This window comes from Cavia porcellus, unplaced genomic scaffold (genome assembly GCF_034190915.1).
Source record: "Cavia porcellus strain 051 isolate PalLab524CR breed Dunkin Hartley unplaced genomic scaffold, mCavPor4.1 scaffold_21, whole genome shotgun sequence".
Taxonomy (NCBI): Eukaryota; Metazoa; Chordata; class Mammalia; order Rodentia; family Caviidae; genus Cavia; species Cavia porcellus.
In genome coordinates, this window is record NW_026947504.1 from 36,497,836 (window position 1) to 36,516,784 (window position 18,949).

The 18,949-nt window shown below is 38.8% G+C and overlaps 1 non-coding gene across 1 annotated transcript; it reads left to right on the plus strand.

The window, feature by feature from the left end:
* Positions 1 to 18,139: 18,139 nt before the first annotated feature.
* LOC111753746 (small nucleolar RNA SNORA2/SNORA34 family) lies at positions 18,140 to 18,276 on the plus strand. Its single transcript, XR_002788540.1, has one exon. It is a non-coding gene; the product is annotated as a small nucleolar RNA SNORA2/SNORA34 family (small nucleolar RNA).
* The last annotated feature ends 673 nt before the right edge of the window (positions 18,277 to 18,949 follow it).

Below are 18,949 nucleotides of genomic sequence, written 5' to 3' on the forward strand. Positions count from 1 at the left end.
ATAGGAACAAGAATCTCATTAAGCAGTGAGAATGTCTGAACACGTGTTTCTTAAAGATCCAAGACCATAAAACTAAGATCAAGTTAATCGAATTCGCCAAAAATTGTACTAAATACAATTGTGTTATCATGCCAAATCTGTATCAGGAAATATCTACTAAAAACTACATGTGGATTCACCAGTTTGCCAGGCAAGCCTCTGAATTCTGTTTTACTCACAATGCATTAGAATTCAGAAACTATGGGAAAAGTATTGGAAAAATTGGAAAAGTAAGAGATACACCATTATTGAGAGGGTTAGGTGAAAAATACATCTACCCCAGATTTAGGAAGAGAATACACAAGCCACAAACGTCCATTTGAGCCCTTGTCCATAGCTGTCTTAGTCTCAGGAATAGCAGTCTTAGTAAAACACCTGTATAAAAACACCAGTGGATTTAGTGTCTGAAAGCTACCTCTACAACCTACAGCTATGTGACCTCATACACAAAATAGTCTTGCCTGTCTTCAAGGGCTAAAGTATGGGCATTTGTGAGGATTCATTCATGCAAGAGAAATAAGTCACTTTGTAAATAGCAGTGCATCATCTGATGTGAAATGTTACTACTCATTCTCTCATACGGCAGACAAATGTGCCAAGCATCTGCTAGGCACTAGGAGCTTAAAAATGAATGATCCAGTCACTGTCCTAGGAACGCTGGGACCCTGTGTCATTCTGCACAGCAATCTTTTTGGTCGTATTTGTCTCATGCAGTGGAAATCCACAGGACAGTTAGAGTGCCTGCATCTTGACTGGCCTGGCTGTAGGAATTCCAGACACTTATAGGGACTTATGTCACCCTAAGGAAGACAGATCAAATCACCAAACTCCAAAGGGCAGAAGATGAGACCCAGACTCAGCAAACAGAATTAGGCCTCAGTATGTGTCTAGTGATTTCTGAATTCTGTAGTGATGTGATTTTCCACAGCCTTGGTCTCTTACTCCATGTTTAGCAGCTACAGAACCCCTGCTTTCCCCTAGCACTCTAGGAAATTAGGGCTGTTGGAAATGCTTTGAGCCATGGATTCAAAAGGAACACTGGAACACTTTATCTTTTCAGCACTAGGAATGAAAGCCAGGGGGCCGCTACTACTCAGCTACATTCCCAGCTCTTTCTGTTTTGACACAGTTGCATGAAGTGGTCCAGGCTTGACCTGGGATTTTCCTGCCTCGGCCTCTTGAGTAGTTAGGATTATTATGGGTATGCACTATCACTCCTGGCTACTGGAACACATTTTGAAAGCACTCATTGACTAAATTAGTCCCCCAGGCTATCCAACTCCAACTTTTTTCCAGTGAATGAACTAACACCATGGCTCTACTGGGCCTAAAGTACTTTTGGAAGCAAGAAGGAAAGAAGCGAAAGATGAAAGGACTTATTAAAGCACCCGCTCCCTCATCCTCTGCTGTTTTCCATCAGCCCCATGGCCAGAGATGTAAAGGTCTCCACTGCCAGCCCAAAGCCTTTATTTACATTGGGGCCACCTGTCCCTACTGTTTGCTACCTGTTACCACTGCCATCTCTGTAAAAGGCCTTATCATTTGAAAGCAAAGTCACTGCACCTTGTTTCCAGTTACTCCACAAGAGAAGCTGAGACATTATTCTTAATAAAACTATTATAACTCTTCCCTGACGTAGTTAAGGCATGAGGGAATATTGTTGAATGCAGCTGAAGATGTTCCTACTCTCCTCCTCTAACTCTGTGCTTTCCACCTCAGCAGGATGAGGTGCAAGGTTGCCGAAAGGAGCCCAGCTGTCCCCCGCAGAGAAAGGCAACACCTTCTCCCTCCAGGAACCTATTGTCAGCATCAGTTGGAAGGAAATGAATGACACAGCATTTTCAATTTTTTATTATGGGGAAAAAAATAACTTCACAAGAAATCAAATCCTCACTCTGCTCCAAATTGGTTGTGTGACATTTGCTGAGACATTTTGTACTTCCTGAGCCTCAGTTTTTTTCATAGGAGGCTCTTGAACTAAATCTCTAAGGATCCTTCTAAGACATGTTGATATCAAGTCCTAAAAAGTAAAGCACGGTATCTATGACCTGTTAAAAATATCTTCCTCAGTGAGGCACGGTCACATGTACTAAAATCCTAGCACTCCAGGAAGCTGAGGCAGAAGGATTGCAAGCTCAAGCCCAGTCTGGACAATTTAGCAACTTAACAAGAACCTGTCTCAAAATTAAAATTTTTAAACAAGGTTGAGACTTTAGCTCAGTGTGAAGGCTCTGGGTTCAATCGTGTATGAAAGGGCTTTTATAAAATAAAGGGATCAGAATGTAATAAAATTAGATTATGCCATGCTTGCACAACTGTATTTTAGAAATCACTGATTTGTGTACTTTAAACAGATTTGTTAAAAATACATATAACATAAAATTTACCATCTTTTTTTTTTTTTTTTTTTTTTTTTTTTTTGTACCGGGGATTGAACTCGCGACCTCACATTTGCCAAGCAGGCACTTACACCACTGAGCTAAACCCCTGGCTAAAATTTACCATCTTAATCTGTGTTGGTGTACAGTTCAGTGACCTTAACCACATTTGCAGTGTTTTGGAACTATCCCCGAGGTCCATCCATATAACTCTACATCTTGCAAAACTGAAACTTTGTACTCATTAAACTGTGGCTGCCTCCTTCACCCCAGCCCATATTCTGCTTTCGGTTTCTACATTTCTAATGCACATTTCTATATTAGGTACCTCATATGGGTGGAACTATGCAATATTTGTCTTCTTGAATCTGGCTTATTAGCATAATGTCGCCAAAGGTCATTACTGTTGTTCACATGTCAAAATATGTCCTTCACATTTTTAAGGCTGACTGCTATTCCACTGAATGGATAGCCATGGACAGACACTTGAACTGCTTTGCCTCTGAGCTATTGAGAAATTAGATCTCAATAAGAATGCTTCACAAATCCGACACCCCCCCCCCGCATCTGCCACATAAACAGTTTAAAATAATTCTCCTCTTAGAATTGTTCTTTAAGTGTCTTCTAAAGGCAAGTCATGAATTTAAACTACACAGAAGCTTTAGTCTCTATGAAACCAGTAACCTTTTATCAGGTATTGTCTCAGTCAATTGTCTCATTATGCCATCTACTGTCGTTTGCAAAAGATCAGGGAGCAAGAAAATGCCACGAGAGGCAGAGAAAGGCTGCTACAATGCTTGGAGGAGGGGGAATCCCTTGAATACACCCTGTGCTGCATAGGACAGGGTTAGTCCTTGAAAAGGACTTTGATCTTGGCATCCTCCCCTTGTTGGTTTTGCCCTGGTCTGGTCTGCAGGTGCTCAGAACCCCAGACACAGTCTGGAAGTTTTCATTAAAGAGCAGCCAGGACCCTTTGTGGCTCAAGGGCAGGACTCCAAAATGAAGATAATCACAGTCTAGGCCTTATCTAAAGTTCTTTGTTGGTTGTTTTTTCTTTGGTTCCATCCAGTGTAAGGGTCACTTCAAAGAGTTACTATGTAAAATTATACCATAATGTAGGTGTGGTGGTTCACATCTGTAATCACAGTACTTTGGAAGGCAGAGTCAAAAAATCTGTAAATCTGAGTCCAGCCTGGAAAATTTAGTGACTTAATAAAATGCTGTTTCAAAATAAAAATAAAAAATTAAAGCAAAGGCCCTGTGTTCGATATCTATACATACCACAAATAAATAAATCATACTATGCCTATGCAACATGACAATTGACCCAAAATGTACAGACAGAGGTACTGTTGGCATTTGAAACACTTTTTCCGTCCTATAATAAAAACAAATGTCATCAAGAGAGTTTCTACCTCAAAACTTTTCAGTGGTTCCCATTGCTGTAGAATAAACACAAACTGCTCAGCCTTAATTACAAAGCCTTTGGGTATATGGCTCCAGTTGGGCCTCCTGCCCTTTCCTGACCCTATCTTGCTCCAACTGCCAAGCAGTCACCTGAAGCTGAGCCACTTCTCCTCCCTCTACCCTTCGACCTTGAGTCTGAGCCCAGGTGTTCCCACCTGTTTACCTGGCCTTCTCTTACCTTAACACCACATAACTCAGCTGAGCTGTCTGTGTCTCCTATGTACTTTCCAAGTGCCTAACACTTAGTCAACAAAAGGGCTTATCACCTGGCATTTTCATTTCTATCTTACCTCTCTGTATCTCTTAGTAGATTGAATAAAGAAAGGAGAGACCTCGGGATATAGACTGGGTCTGCATTAGGGACACGTCACTGTCTTCCTAGACAGATACAGTGGTGGTGGGTGGCAGTGTCACGTGAGTATTCCTTAAATCACTGATCCTGTGGCCACAGGTAACCTTTATGTGCAAATGGTATAGATTTAACTGTCTAGGTCTTCATAAATCACCAGAAAAGTTCTAGTGCTTTGTCTCCTGTCGATGCCTCATGATAGCCCTCTCCCAACCTTATTCCACTGTCACCCACACTACAGAGTCTTTGAATCATCTGATGCTGGAGCAGGAAGGAAGCTCAGAAATGATAACATCTGCATCATCTTCTTTTCTAAAATGAGAAAATGAGCATTTCTTGAGAAACAGCCACACTTGCTTTATAACTTTCAAAAGTACATGAGAATGAGTTTCTAAGATGTTTCAAGAAACAAAAAGACAATGATTCCTGACAGAATTATGCAATCATTGAATTGTTACATAATTTTATGTTCAATCATGACAAGTAGGCCAAAGAAGCACAGACTATATTATCAAATTGATATCATTTTTCTTGGTTTTCCTTGTCATTGAAATCAGCCCACAATTACAGGATTTTTCAAAGAAAAAATATTTTTAATGTAAGCAATAAAATGCTATTCAAAAAGTTTTAATATTTAATATTTTTAATATATAACAGAAAAGCACAAAAAAAATCAAGAAATTTCTCCAAAACCTCAAGCTTGCTGTTGAAGGCTTTGACTCTGTCAGGCCGGTCACCATGCTCAGGTGATGGCTGCAGCCAAGAAAAGATCCTGTTACTGCTGGTTTTCTGTGGGGCAGGCTTTATTGGCAAGTGTCCTCATGCTCAGATTTCATGACCAGTTTGCTGGACTGAATAATCTACTTAGCATGGTCCGCCTCTAGCGTACTGCCTAGACACACCAGGAAGAGCTGGGGGCCTCCCTGATTTACAGCAGTACCAATAATGTAAAGAACTGATTACCCTGCCTGACTTGGCATCTAGTCTAGCACACCAGGAGCCTTCATATCGGATTACTGGCTCAGTTTTTTGGGGAGGATTTAGACATGATTAATTTATCGCAATGACAACCTTTAACTTAATACCACAGAGAAAAAGGAAGCCTGCAATGAACTTAAATAGACTGAAGAAAGAAATAAGTTAGTGGGAATGTAGGCCCTGCATTCAGATCCTAAAAGTTGGGGTACATTACTCATTAACTTCATCTATTAAAAAAGGTGGGGGAGGAGGGTAGAAATAAAAACTAAAAATAGAAAAATGCATATGTACATCAAACCATAAATTTAACACTTAAAACTTAGAACATCTTTCTAGCACATCACAAGCTCTCGATTTAGCTACCACTGTAATTATCCTAATGCAATGAGATGCTACTATTGCCACGAGCCAGGAACACTAAGCCAGCTACTCTTAGGGCATGAGTTTTCAGGTGTTTGTTCAGCCTCAGCCCAGACCTGTCCCCTTGCCTTATACAGACCATGGAACCATGTGTAGGAAAATTTGGCTCCACAGATACCTGGGACTAGAAATTTACTGTCACCACTTACAGAGAAAAGGGTTCTAATGAGGAATCTGTCAAATTTGTATCCATTCTCCTACCTGCTGGCATCCCCACTTACTCCTACCTCATCTTACTCAAACTCTAGGAGTAACCTGATTCGCCTTTCCTTTCCAGTCCCAGCCTCCTCCTGCCTGGAAGTCATCCAGAAAGTTGTTCCAACAAACAATCCCTCCTCCTATACTATTGCTTCTCCCCCTCCCATGGTTCTTCTACTTGGGGCTGACCGTGTGCTGTATGATACAAACCAGGAGAGCATAGAGCAAAGGTCACATTATTAATAAATATGCAGGGGAAAACCCAGCTAATCTGGGGCTATCACAGGCCAAACAATCTGCTTGCAATGGAGACACGCTGAAAACTCTCCCATCTTAAACCAGGTGCTCTCAGTTCTCAGTTCTTCAGCTCCTACCCTCTCTTGTCTCTTCTCTGAACATCATGCTGCTTCTAAGTTCAGTCATCCTCTTAACTGTAGGTTCCACTTCTGCAGGTTCCACTTGCTTGGATTCAACTAACTGCAGATAGGAAATATTTTTAAAGTGAAACATTGGCATCCCTGATGTACACACAGTCTTCTTTTCTAGTTGTTCTTGTTCCGTAGACAACATAGTCTCACAACTATTCACAGTGTTTCAAGATAAGTCATCGGGAGATATCTGAAGTCCACAGGATTGTGTGGATTCTAAGCAAACACTATGGCATTTTATGGTGTTGGCACTTGGTCATCTGACTTGCTATCCGTGGAGATCTTGGAAGCCCAGAAGTATTGCAGGATGACTGTATGTGAGAATGTATCCCATGTATCACGCTTAGCCCTCACAAAAGGCTACTGGGTCTGGCAGTGGTGACATACATGACACAATTCTAGGAGTGGTTCCTACAGTCATGGATGTGAATGGTGTGCCTGGAGTTGTGCAATGAACATTCATTAAAAAGTTGTGCAATGAACATTCATATATGGAGACCTTGTCCAGTTCAGGATAGCATCCTCTTACCCAACTCTCAAGCTAAGATTTTCAACAGATGAATTTCAAGGACACTTTTCAGATCTTGTCACCCTTGACCAACGCTCTCATTCCTGGACACCACAGGCCACTCCCTCACCTATAAATGGGTTCTAGAGACTGGATTCCAGCTCTGCCAATCATCAGCACTATGGGCATGCTTACTTAGTGTGGGTAATGTGTTAGCATCTCAACCATGAAATATCTACTTTATGGGATCATTGTGGGGTCCAGAACAAATAGGGTTTGTAAAGTGCCTGATAGATGGAACACTTTAGAAATATTGGAGATCACTGCTATTTAAAAACGATACACTGTTTTCTATAAGACCACCCTTCCGAGGTTTTCTGACTAGGTCTTTGCTCCCTCTCCATCTCCTTCCCTCATTCCCATACCATACGTGACCTTTAAGTGGTAATATTCCCAGGTAGCTAATTCCTGCCTCTCTTTTGTCCACTTTTTTTATTGTAAAGGAAAAAACCAGTAAAAACAATGGTACAAAATTCAAAACAAATAGTACATTGTGTATTACTGTCTTCAAAGTACTTGCTCAGATTATAAAATATAGGCATGAAAAACTGATCAAACAACATAAGCACAATAGTTTCTTTTCAAAGAACTAATAGCAATTAGTAGTATAACAATCTTAGCTATTTTGTGTATTTATTTTTATTTTTTCCTTCCTTCCTTCCTCTCCCCCTTCTCCCATCCCAGTTTCTCTTTCCTTTTGAACAGTTTCTTCCTATATCTATTCTACATTTTGGATCTTATTTACTCTTCCCGCTTCATATACAAGGGAGACAATACAATGTTTATACATGTGAGTCTCATTTATGTCACTTATGAATATGGTCTCAAGTTGCATCCATTTACCTATAAATGCCTCAAGTTGATCCTTCTTTATAGCCGAGTAGTACTCCATTGTAAAATACCACATCTTTTTTTGTCTATTCCTCAGTTGACGGGCATTCAAATTGTTTCCAATATTTAGAGATTACAAATTATGCTTTATAAACATGGGTGCACATATATCACTGTAGGATGATCTTTTTAATACTTCTGGGAAATACCTAGAAAGAAAGTAGCTAAGTTGAATGGGACCTCTAATCCTAGTTTTTTGAGGAATATCCACACTGATTGCCACAGTGGTTTCACTAGTCTACACTCCCACCAACAGTGGAAAAGAGCTCCTTTTTTCCCATAGCCCCTTTAGCATTTGTTATTTATTGATTTCTTGATGATATTCATTTTTTTTTAAATTTTTTTTTAAAAAAGAAGGAGATTAAGATAAAAGAGGACATAACATAACAACACAGGTCAGAACAGAACAATTTAAGCAACATAGTGTTTCACCACAAGATAACCCAACATAACAGTAGTTCCCAGAGAGTCTCTTTCTTTGAAATATTTGAGTGTAACTTTGTATACTATACTATCAAACATAACATGACAGTGTAAAACCATTCAAGAGAATGAAAGTATTACAGGGTATTTAGAATCAACTAACAGAAAATGAACAATGGTTTCATTATCTCCCTGTCTATAAAAATTTTTGTTCATACTATCACACATAATAAAATCCAATAAGATACAACATGATAAAACTGATGGGACAGAATAACAAAAGCTTGATGAGAATTCAAAACAAGATGATATTAAATCAGCACTATTATGTTGTCTTGTTTTCTTTCAAAATAACTGTTCATACAATCACAGACAACAAAATCAAACAACCCAGAATAAAACCATTCAAATTAATGAATGGAAACATTATAAGGCTTCAAAGCAATATAATAGGAATTATGATTACCACATACTTTTATGTATTCTTACCATTCCTTACACTAGGGAAGCTATTTGGTATTTATACATGTGAGTTTGATTTATTTCGCTTATGAGTATGGTCTCAAGCTGTGTACATTTATCTATAAATATCTCAATGTGATCATTCTTTATAACTGAGTAGTACTCCATTGTATAAAAATACCACAACTTTTTAATCCATTCCTCAGTTGATGGACACTTAGGTTGTTTCCAAGATCTGGCTATTACAAATTGTGCTGCTATAAACATGGGTGCACATATATCACTGTGGTATGATGTTGTTAGTTCTTCTGGGAATATGCCTAGAAGTGGAATAGCTGGGTCGAATGGGACTGCCAATCCCAGCTTTTCGAGAAATTTCCAGACTGACCTCCACAATGGCTGCACCAGTCTACACTCCCACCAACAGGGAGAGTTCAGGAGAGTGCAGGAGAGTTCCTTTTTCCCCCACAGCCTCTCCAGCACTTGTTGTTGGTAGTTTTCTTGATCCTGGCCATTCTTTCAGGAGTGAGATGGAATCTCAGTGTAGTTTTAATTTGCACTTCTCTAATGAGTAATGATGATGAACATTATTTCATGTATTTATTTTCCATTTGTATTTCTTCATCTGAGGATTGTGTTTTCAATGATGATATTCATTCTTTTAAGGGTGAGATGGAATCTCAGTACTAGCTTAATTAGCATCTCTTGAATGACCAGTGATTTTGACCATTTTTTCATGTATTTATTTGCCCCTTGTTTTTCTTCATCTGAAAAGTGTATATTCATCTCAGCTGCACACTTTTTAGATTGAGTCTTTGAATTTGGGAGAGTCTGATTTTTTTCAATTCTTTATATGTTCTAGATATAAGCCCTTTGTCTGAGGGACAGTTGGCTAAAATGTTTTTCCACTCTCTGGGTTTTCTATTCATTCTATTGGTGATTTCTTTAGATGTGCAAATATCTTTTAATGAGATGAGATCCCAGTTGTTGATTCTTTGAAGTGTTTCCTGTGCTGTTTGGGTTTTGTTCATGAAGTCTCTGCTTACCACTATGTCTTCAAGATTTCTACTTTGGCGTCCAGTTGATTTAGTGTTTCTATTAATATTCAGATGTTTGATCCATTTTGATATTAGTTTAGTGCATGGTGATAGGCATGGGTCTAGATTAGTTTTTAGCATGTGGAAAGCCAGTTTTTCCAGCACCACTTATTAAAGAGGCTGTCTTTCTTCCAGTGAATGTGTTTGGCCCCTTTGTCAAAAATAAAGTGGCTGAGTATCTTTGTAGTTATATCTATGTCCTTTATTCTGTTCCACTGACCCTCAGGCCTGTTGATTTTAGCATAGTAACTTTGTATCGTAATTTCAAGTTACAGATTGTGGTGTCTTCTGCTTTGCTTTTGTTGCACAGGATTGTCTTTGGTATTGTAGGTCTTTTCTGCTTCCAGATAAATTTTAGGAATATTTTTTCTAGTTCTGTGAAGTATGCTAATGGTATTTTGATTGAGATTGCATTAAATCTGTATAACAATTTTGGGAGTATGGCCATTTTCACTATGTTGGTTCTTTCTATCCATGAGCAAGGGGTATCCTTCCATTTTCTGGTATCCTCTTCAATTTCTTTTTTTCAGAGTACTATAATTTTCAGTGTATAGATCTTTACTTCCTTTCTTAGATTGATTTGTAAGTACTTTATTTTTTGAATGGTTTGGTGAAGGCTGTGGTTTCCCTAATTTCTCTCTCAGTGAGCATGATGTTTGTGTACAGGAAAATTAATAGCATTCCTGTACACAAACATCATTCATTTTCCTAGAATCTTGACGTGCAACATTAGGTTGGTTGTGCTTGTTCCATTTTCCTAATGTGAGAATTCACCCCTATAAATTTCCCTTTTAGGACTATTTTTGTTGCATCCTATAAGTTCTAGTATGTTCTCATTTAGTTGTAGACATCGTTTAATCTTCCCCGTTTCATCTGTGGCCCATTGGTTGTTTAGAAGAGTATTGTTTAATTTCCATGTGTTTATGGAGTTTTTGTAGTTTCTTTTGCCATTAGTTTCCAATTTCATTGCACCATGGACGGATAACATGCACTGGATAATTTCAAATCCTTTGCGTTTACTTAAGTATGGTGGTCTATGTGCTAGTATATGGTCTATTTTAGAGAATATCCCATGTGCACCTGAGAAGAATGTATATTCTGATGAAATTGGGTTAAACACTCTGAAAACATCTACTATGTCCATTTGCTCACAGGTTTGGTTCAGTTCTGATATTTCTTTGCTGGTTTTTTGTCTAGTTAATTTATCTCTTTGTGACAATGTGGTATTCATTTCAATTGTGTTATTGCTTATTTGATCTTTCATGTTTATTAGCATTTGTTTTTCATAGTTAGGTGCTCCCATATTTGTTGCATAAGTATTTATGATTGCTATCTCTTCTTCTTGAGGCTTTTCCCCTAACTAGTATGTAATGACCTTCTTTATCTTTTTTGATGATTCTTGGTTTGAAGTCACATTGTCTGTAAACAGAATAACTACCTCTGCTTTTTTCTGGGTTCTTGTTGCATGGAAGATTGTTTTCCTTTGAATTTCAGTCTATGATTTTCTTGTATGTGTTTCTGACAAACAACATATTATTGGATCTTGTTTCTTGACCTATTCTGCCAGTCAGTTTCTTCTGAATGGTGAATTGAGGCCATTTGCACTGATGTTATAGCATACATACTGGTTGATCTCTGTCATGTTATTTTCCTGCTGTTGGTTCCCTGCTTTTCTCTCTGTTTAATTGTCTGACCTGCCTTATGGTTTCTTTCTGTTGTTGTTCTTGGAATTGTGGTCAGTTTTGCCTCTGTCTAGAATATCTTTCAGTACTCTTTGTGGGGTTGATTTGGTGGTCATAAATTTCTTCAGTTGCTCTTTTTCATGGAAATATCTTATTTCTCCATTAATTCTGAAAGATAGTTTTGCAGGGTACATCAAATCTGGGTTGCAAATTGTTTTCTTTCAGAACTTGAAATACTTTACTCCAAGATCTTCTTGACTTGAAGCTTTGTGTTGAGAAGTCTACCATAATTATAATGGCCTTTCCTTTATAAGTGATTTATTTCTTTTCTCTGCCAGCTTTTAATATTCTGTTCTTATACCGAATTTCTGGAATCTTGATTTTTATATGTCTTGGTGTAGTTTTATCTTGGTCATGGCCATTTGGCATTCTATATGCTTCATTTATTTGTATGTCAAATTATAATGTTTCTGTATGTCAAACTCTTTATCCATATTCCCCGAAGAACTGAAAACATCATACCACAGTGATATATGTGCGCCCATCTTTATAGCAGCACAGTTTGTAATAGCCATATCTTGGAAACAATCTGTCCATCAACTGAGGAATGGATAAAAAACTTGTGGTATTTTTATACAATAGAGTACTACTCAGCTATAAAGAATGATCACATTAGATATTTATAAATAAATGGATGCAACTTGAGAACATACTCATAAGTGAGATAAATCAAACTCACATGTGTAAATACCGTATAGTCTCCCTAGTGTAAGAACATAAGATTTTATGGTAATCATGATTCCCCATTACATTGTTTTGAAGCCTTATAATGTTTTCATTCACTAGTTGGAATGGTTTTATTCTGTTGTGTTTGATTTTATTATGTGTGATGGTATCAATAGCTATTTTGAAGAAAACAATTCATTATGACAGCCATTGCTGACTTAATATCATCTTGCTTTGAAGTCCTACCATGCTTTTGTTTTTCTGTTTCCATTGGTTCTATCATGCTGTATCTTACTGGATTTTAATATGTGTGAGAGTATAAAAAAATTTTTTATGGAAAATGAGATAATATAGTAGCCATTGTTTGTTTTCTGTTATTTGGTTCTGAATGCTTTGTAATACTTTCATTCTCTTGAATGGTTTTATACTATTTTGTTATGTTTGATACTATTGTATGTGAAGGTATGCTCAATTATTTCAAAGAAAGAGACATTAAGGTAGCTACTGTTAATATCAGGTTGTCTTGTGGTGAAGTGCTGTGTTGCTTACATAGTTCTGTTCTGATCTGCTTTGTTTGTCCTCATTTGTCTTAATCTCTTTAAAATTAAAAAAAAATTCTTTTTCCACTCTTGGGGAGTTTTTTGCTCTTATTTCTGTGGTGCTGGGGATTGAACCCAGGGCCTTGTGCATGCAAGGCAAGAACTACCACTGAGCCACATCCCCAGCTGTCTGCTATTATTTCTGTGAAAAGCTTTTTCATGGTGTTTGCGCTGTCTTCAGCATTCCCTATTGATCTCAATCAACCTTGTGCTGTTTTTCTTTGCTTCATCTTGTAGCCATCGATTGATTTTTCATGGTTTCCTGCTATTTTTAAGATATCTCTCTTTTCTTGTACACTGGATGCTATTCTTTCTTCAAGGTCTGAAATTCTTTCTTCTCTCTCATTCAATCTGTTGCATATAGTTACAATGAAAGTTTTAATATCTTGAATTCTGTTTGGACCTATTTTATGGATTCCATTTCTCTCCTGTGTAGGGCATTTTTTGTTTTTATCATTTTTGGAAGCTCATCTATTCTTTCATGTGTGTGTTCTCTAATATCTTTGTTTTAAGCATCATTTTTTTTCGTACCTGAGAGATTATTTTCTCTGTAGCCTTTTCCACTTATTTTTTTTTTTACTTCTGTTGCTGTCATTTAGAAAGTTCCAGTGTTTGACTTCCAGTTTTATCTATTTCATTGAGTTATGAGCTTCACCTGGGTGATCCAGAGGTCTGGGGTTGCATTTTGCTTCTGTTACTTGTCATTTTCCATTTTCTCTTTTTAATGTTATTTTGTTTCCTATGTTGATGCTTGCTAATTTCTTATGATATATAACTTTATCACTAGTATTGAGGCTTCCGTAGGGGATGTCTGTTCTTCAGGGATGTCCTCTAGGTATAGGTAGTTTTTCACAGCTATCCCAAGAATCTTCCTTCCCAATTTGTAAAGGATACAAAATTACTATTTGGCATAGCTCTCACTGCTTTGGTACTGGGCTGTGGTGATGAGTATGACCCCATACAATCACAGTATTATCATATAGGAGAGAAAAACTGTTTATAACATGTATGACTTCCTGGCTAAAATAGTACATTTAATAGTAACAATAGTTTCAAGTACAGCTTAACTACTGACAAAGTATGGTAACCATTAACCTGCTACCTCCATCCACAGGAGCAAACTCTAAAAGTTATACAACAAAATCAAACAGACACCATGCACTTGTATGCAGTGATTTTCCTCTGAGTGGGTTGATTTTACCCTTCTGAAGGGGAACAAGGAGGTTAAGATGGCAGGGAACAGGCTAAAGTGATGCACGAGGTCAGATATAGCAGAATCAAAGCTGGAGGTCAACGGATGCTCACCTGAGTTTTGGGAAACTGGAGGACACAAGACGGAAAGAATGAAACAGAATGTGGAGTGACCAGAAAAGGCAGAGACAGAGACAATGATTACTCACTTGAAAGTTTAAATTGAACAAGTGAGTAAGGAAAGAGAGAAAGCAGACCAATAGAAGAAAATGAAAAAGAAAGGCATGAAATCTAAACAGTGGGGATAAAAGAAGAAAAAGAAAGAAAAGAAACAAGAAAAGAAAGAGAGAAAAAGAAGACCAGAGAAAGAGAAGTTAAAAAAAATAACCCCAAATACAAAAATAACCACCAAATACAAAACAAAACAAGATGACATCCAATCAGACAGGAAGGGATAGCAGATCATACAAAAAAGGGAGAATAAAAGTAGTAAAATATCCTTGGTGTTTACCGTTCTATAATTGTATCCATGTTAGATCCCAGAAATGCGCTGAGTGTGGAGCGCATCTTGGCCTCTGGCTGTGGGGGCTGGGACTGCTCTTCTGCTGGGGTTCTCCCGAGTCCACCTGCTGGCCCCTCTCTACTGCTTCAGATGCTCCTGCATTGCTGGTCTCACTGAATACTGTTCTGTCCAAAGGCGTGTGTGCCCATGCACCCAGGCCAGCTGCTGTGCTCAGTCTTGGGGTTCTAAGTCTACACTTACTCTCTTCTTGCAGACTCCATCATCCTGGGGCAATGGAGGAGGCACAGCGCGCAGACTCACGCTCCTCTCCCAGGCCCCACCGTCCCAGGCACAGTCCCTCCCCTTCTTTTCATTCTCAGTCTGCACATCCTCTATTCCAGTGCCTCAGTAATGACGCACTGTAGTTAATTAGGTGAGTCACAGGCACAGACTGCTGCCCTGGGCTCCAAGCCATCCTTCCTGGCTGCCCAAAGACCTTCCTATGGGATAATCCCCTGAGAACTTGACAGCCCCTGCCTCCTCTCTGCTGTGCTCCCTCATTCCCTTGTGCATCCTTGACTTTTCCCACCGCTCAGCCCTAACATCCTCATCTTAGTGAGTCTCCCTTTGCAATACTTTTGAATTTAATCATCCATGTTTCCATAACTATTCCCACATCCTTAGCTCTCTTCTTCACAAACTCTTCTTGGGACTAACTGTCACCAGTGCTGCTTGCCTACAGCAGATTCCTACCGCTGAGAAAGTTTGAGGATCAGACAGTCATAAACACCAGGCCAGGTTAGAATGTTCACTACGCTTTAGGAAAATGTGGGAGCTATTATCATGTGTCCAGTGGAGAGGACTGTATTTTTAAATTGACTGTCTTGCATTAGTTGCCAAATTTTCTCAAAAACATGTTGTCAAATTGTATACTTAAATAGCTTATTGTGCAATTCATTGTGCATTAATAATAATTTTATGAAGTTTTTAAAAACTGTTTTCATTGGTCATAAAACCTGTATGCCTGTTAAAATATGCGTTGTACTTATATTAAATGGCTTTTTCTAAAACATGAACTACTCATTTCATCCCCAGGAACAATACTTAAAGCTAAACGCCTTTGCGTGCTTGTGTGTGCCTGGCACAGGGCTCAGTAACTTTACAAGTATTACTCATTATAATAAATGTGTGAGATGAGTTCTGTTATCATACCCACTTTATATATGAAGACACTGAGGCACAGATGGTGGATCATATAGCTTATAAATAGGGGACTGAAAGTTAGACCCCAGTTTGACTGACTCCAAAGCTACTGATTGGTCTTTACCACTACATTTTCTCGTTTCATTTCTTAAAAGTCTTCTCATCACACCCCACACATCTCTCTCTCTCTCTCTCTCTTTCTCTGTCTCTGTCTGTCTCTGTCTGTCTCTGTCTCTGTCTCTGTCTCTGTCTCTCTCTCTCTTTACCCTTCCATGACTGCTTTAGTTACACCAAAAATGTTACAAACCTGACAATGTGCTACACTTTTCCAGGGAAGCATGCAGCTGTTCTCCCTGTTCACTGTCTTTCTGCTGGTCACCTGGCTAACTTCCACCTGTCCTCTGGAAGCCAGTAGCCTCCAGACAGCAGCACACAAAATCCCCCAACCTCTCTCCATCATGGTCTCACTCCGAAGAACCAAGGGGGAAGACGGACAGGGCTAGCCATGACCTTCCTTGAGTGATACCACTTTGGCAGGTGTGCCCTTGTTTTGGCAACCATTTATATATTGTGTGCCAGATATCTGGTGAGTACACAGAACAGGACAGGGAAGGCCAGCTGCCATGCAGCTTGTATTTTATATGAAAGACAGCTAATAAACCAAACAAATGCTCACATAAATATATAAGACAACTTTAGGTAATCACAAGTCTATAATGAGAATAAAATGCAGTAATGAAGTGAAGAGTAAGAATTCAAAGGTGGATGCTCTGAGGAAGTTCTAGAAAGATATTCTTCCAAAGACCTAAATGAAAAGAAGGAGCCATCCAAGTAAAGAGTTATGAGGCAGATGTGTCCTGATATTCCTCGCTTAACAGAAGTGTCATGCAGAAATATCTGAGGTTAGAACCTTAACAGTGTTCCTAAGAGTAGTGACTGTAAAGCTGTAAACTGAATTGGTAAGCAGACGAAACTAGGAAATTTCTTTATTTGGGCTCTTTACCTCTTAGGACTTCCCTAAGTCCTTCCCTACTTTAAAAGAGGCATTTGATTGTCTCAGGTAAAGAAGGAAAAGAGAGCTAGTTGGGAATTATTGTTTCCAACTTGTAAATAAAATTTGCCTGGGGCCCTGAGTATGCCATTCTGACAGTTACAAATTTCTATGGGAATTTGTAAGTGAATTTATTCTTTTGTCTTTATACAGAGATTTTTCATGAAATGTTCCTCTGTGTATCTTATCATCTCCTCTAGCATCTCTTGTCCCTCTCTGATACTTGGAAGTGCACCCAAGTGCCATTAAAGCAGCACCAGAAATAGTTCAGTGAGGTTAGAAACTCATGGAAGAGACAATAACACTGTTGTTATTGTTATTTGTTATTTGCTAGTTTCTTTTAAAGCTCTAGGAGTACATTTTATAATTCTACTTAGTGGGATCACATCCTGCCATCTTTACATAGAATGGAAATAACCCACACTCAGATTTAACCTGAAAATTAAAACACACATAGGTTCTGAACTTCAGAATTGGGGAAAAAAAAGTTATCTGCTACTCACAGAAAGTCTAACGTAAGTGATTTCCCTTAAACACTTCATTTTAATTAATTAATTAATTAATTAATTAATTTAATGAACTCATGACCTTGTGCTTGCCAGGCAGGCACTTGTGCCATTAAGCTAAATCCCCAGCCCCGACACTTCATTTTATAACTGCTTCAAAACACTGCAGCCGTTTGCACACAGCTATATTGGATGATGTTAGATACTAGTTCAAAGGTTTTGATAATTAACTCCAGAAGAATCCAATTATTGTTTGACATCTATGTATTTGGTGATCTTTGGACAAAGTTGTCTTTTCCCTAAATCGCAGGAAGCTCAGACCACACGTGCTACGTAAAATACAGGTTGAACATTCACAGAAGGGAAGAGGAAAAGTAATAAGCACTATACCCGGGCATTAAGTCTGCAGAAGAGTAAGCCAGCTGAATAATAGCAACACTGAATAGATGCCATGCCTGGGCAAGAGAGAAAAAGAGGATACCGGCTCCTTGTGGCTCCTGCTTCTCCCTGAGCAACCCAGAATAGATGTTGATCCTCTCCATCCTTCCTATCTTTAACCCTTGCATCTGTATATTACACTGGAGCTGTTTAATTACCTTGTCCAAGGGAATTTTACCATGCACAACGGCATGGGAATGAATGGTTGGGGAAGCAATTGTTGTTTCTTCTTGGGGCTTTAATGAGATAGCAACAGGAGAAGGGAAAGAAAATGGGAAATGCCCTGGAAACTTTCCTGGGCTCAGTCACAAACCTGCTGTTTATGTAGTAGGAAAGGACAAAATGAAGATAAGACAGAAGAAAAGAGGTAGACACAGAGAAGCTGGGTGGCTCTGACTATTTCTGGATGATTTCCACTTGTCAGGCACCATTTGGGGCTTTCCAAACTGTATTTTATGTAATCATTTCAACAACCCCACAGATTCATATCATTACACTTTTTTTTTTCTGGTACTGGGAATTGAACTCAAGAACCTGCACTTCCTGGCCCTGAATCAAGGCCAGCAGCTTCCTGACGCTGTTGGTTTCGAGCTGGAGCTTAAAGAGATGTCTCTCTATGGTCCGCTGGCCAATTCAGAACTTGGGCAGTGAAATGGTCAATTCATTAGAAAAAAAACAGCTCGAAGCAACCCCTCCCTGCGCTGGTGAGCATCTGTGAGCGTGGCAGGCTGCAGTGGCCCAGGACAGGAACCACCAATGTTTACTGGGACCTGCACCATGCTGGGACCTGGAGCACTGGGAAACCAAGCAACCCCTCCTCCCACCTGTTTTGTTTTGTTGAACTTCAATATACATGAAAGTATGGACAGCTATTTTGAAGAGAACAAGAGGCTCTAGGACACCCATTAGTGACTTCCCTATTGTCACTAAAGACCTAAAATCCCTTTCTCATTCTGTTCAGATCAGTTTTATACTATTTTTTTTGTATGAATTCTCCTTTTGCAAAGACATGGACAGCTATTTGGTAGAAAACAAGAGACAATAAGATAGACAGTGAAGATCTCAGGTCATCTAGCTTTGAAATTTATATCTCTTGCATTACTTTCCTATGTCCTATTTTGTTCTGTTTTGTTGTGTTTAATTTCACACCCTTTAAAATAAAAAAAAATTGGGAAAAACAAAAAAAGAACCTGCACTTGTCTGGCAGGTACTTTTTACCGAAATTATATCACTGGCCCCATTATGCCCATCTTTACAGATGAAGAAAAGAGACTCAGATATATAACTTTTTAAAAGTCCCTGAAATTCAAACTCAGGTCTGTTTTATTCTGAGAAGAATGAAAGAGAAGGAGA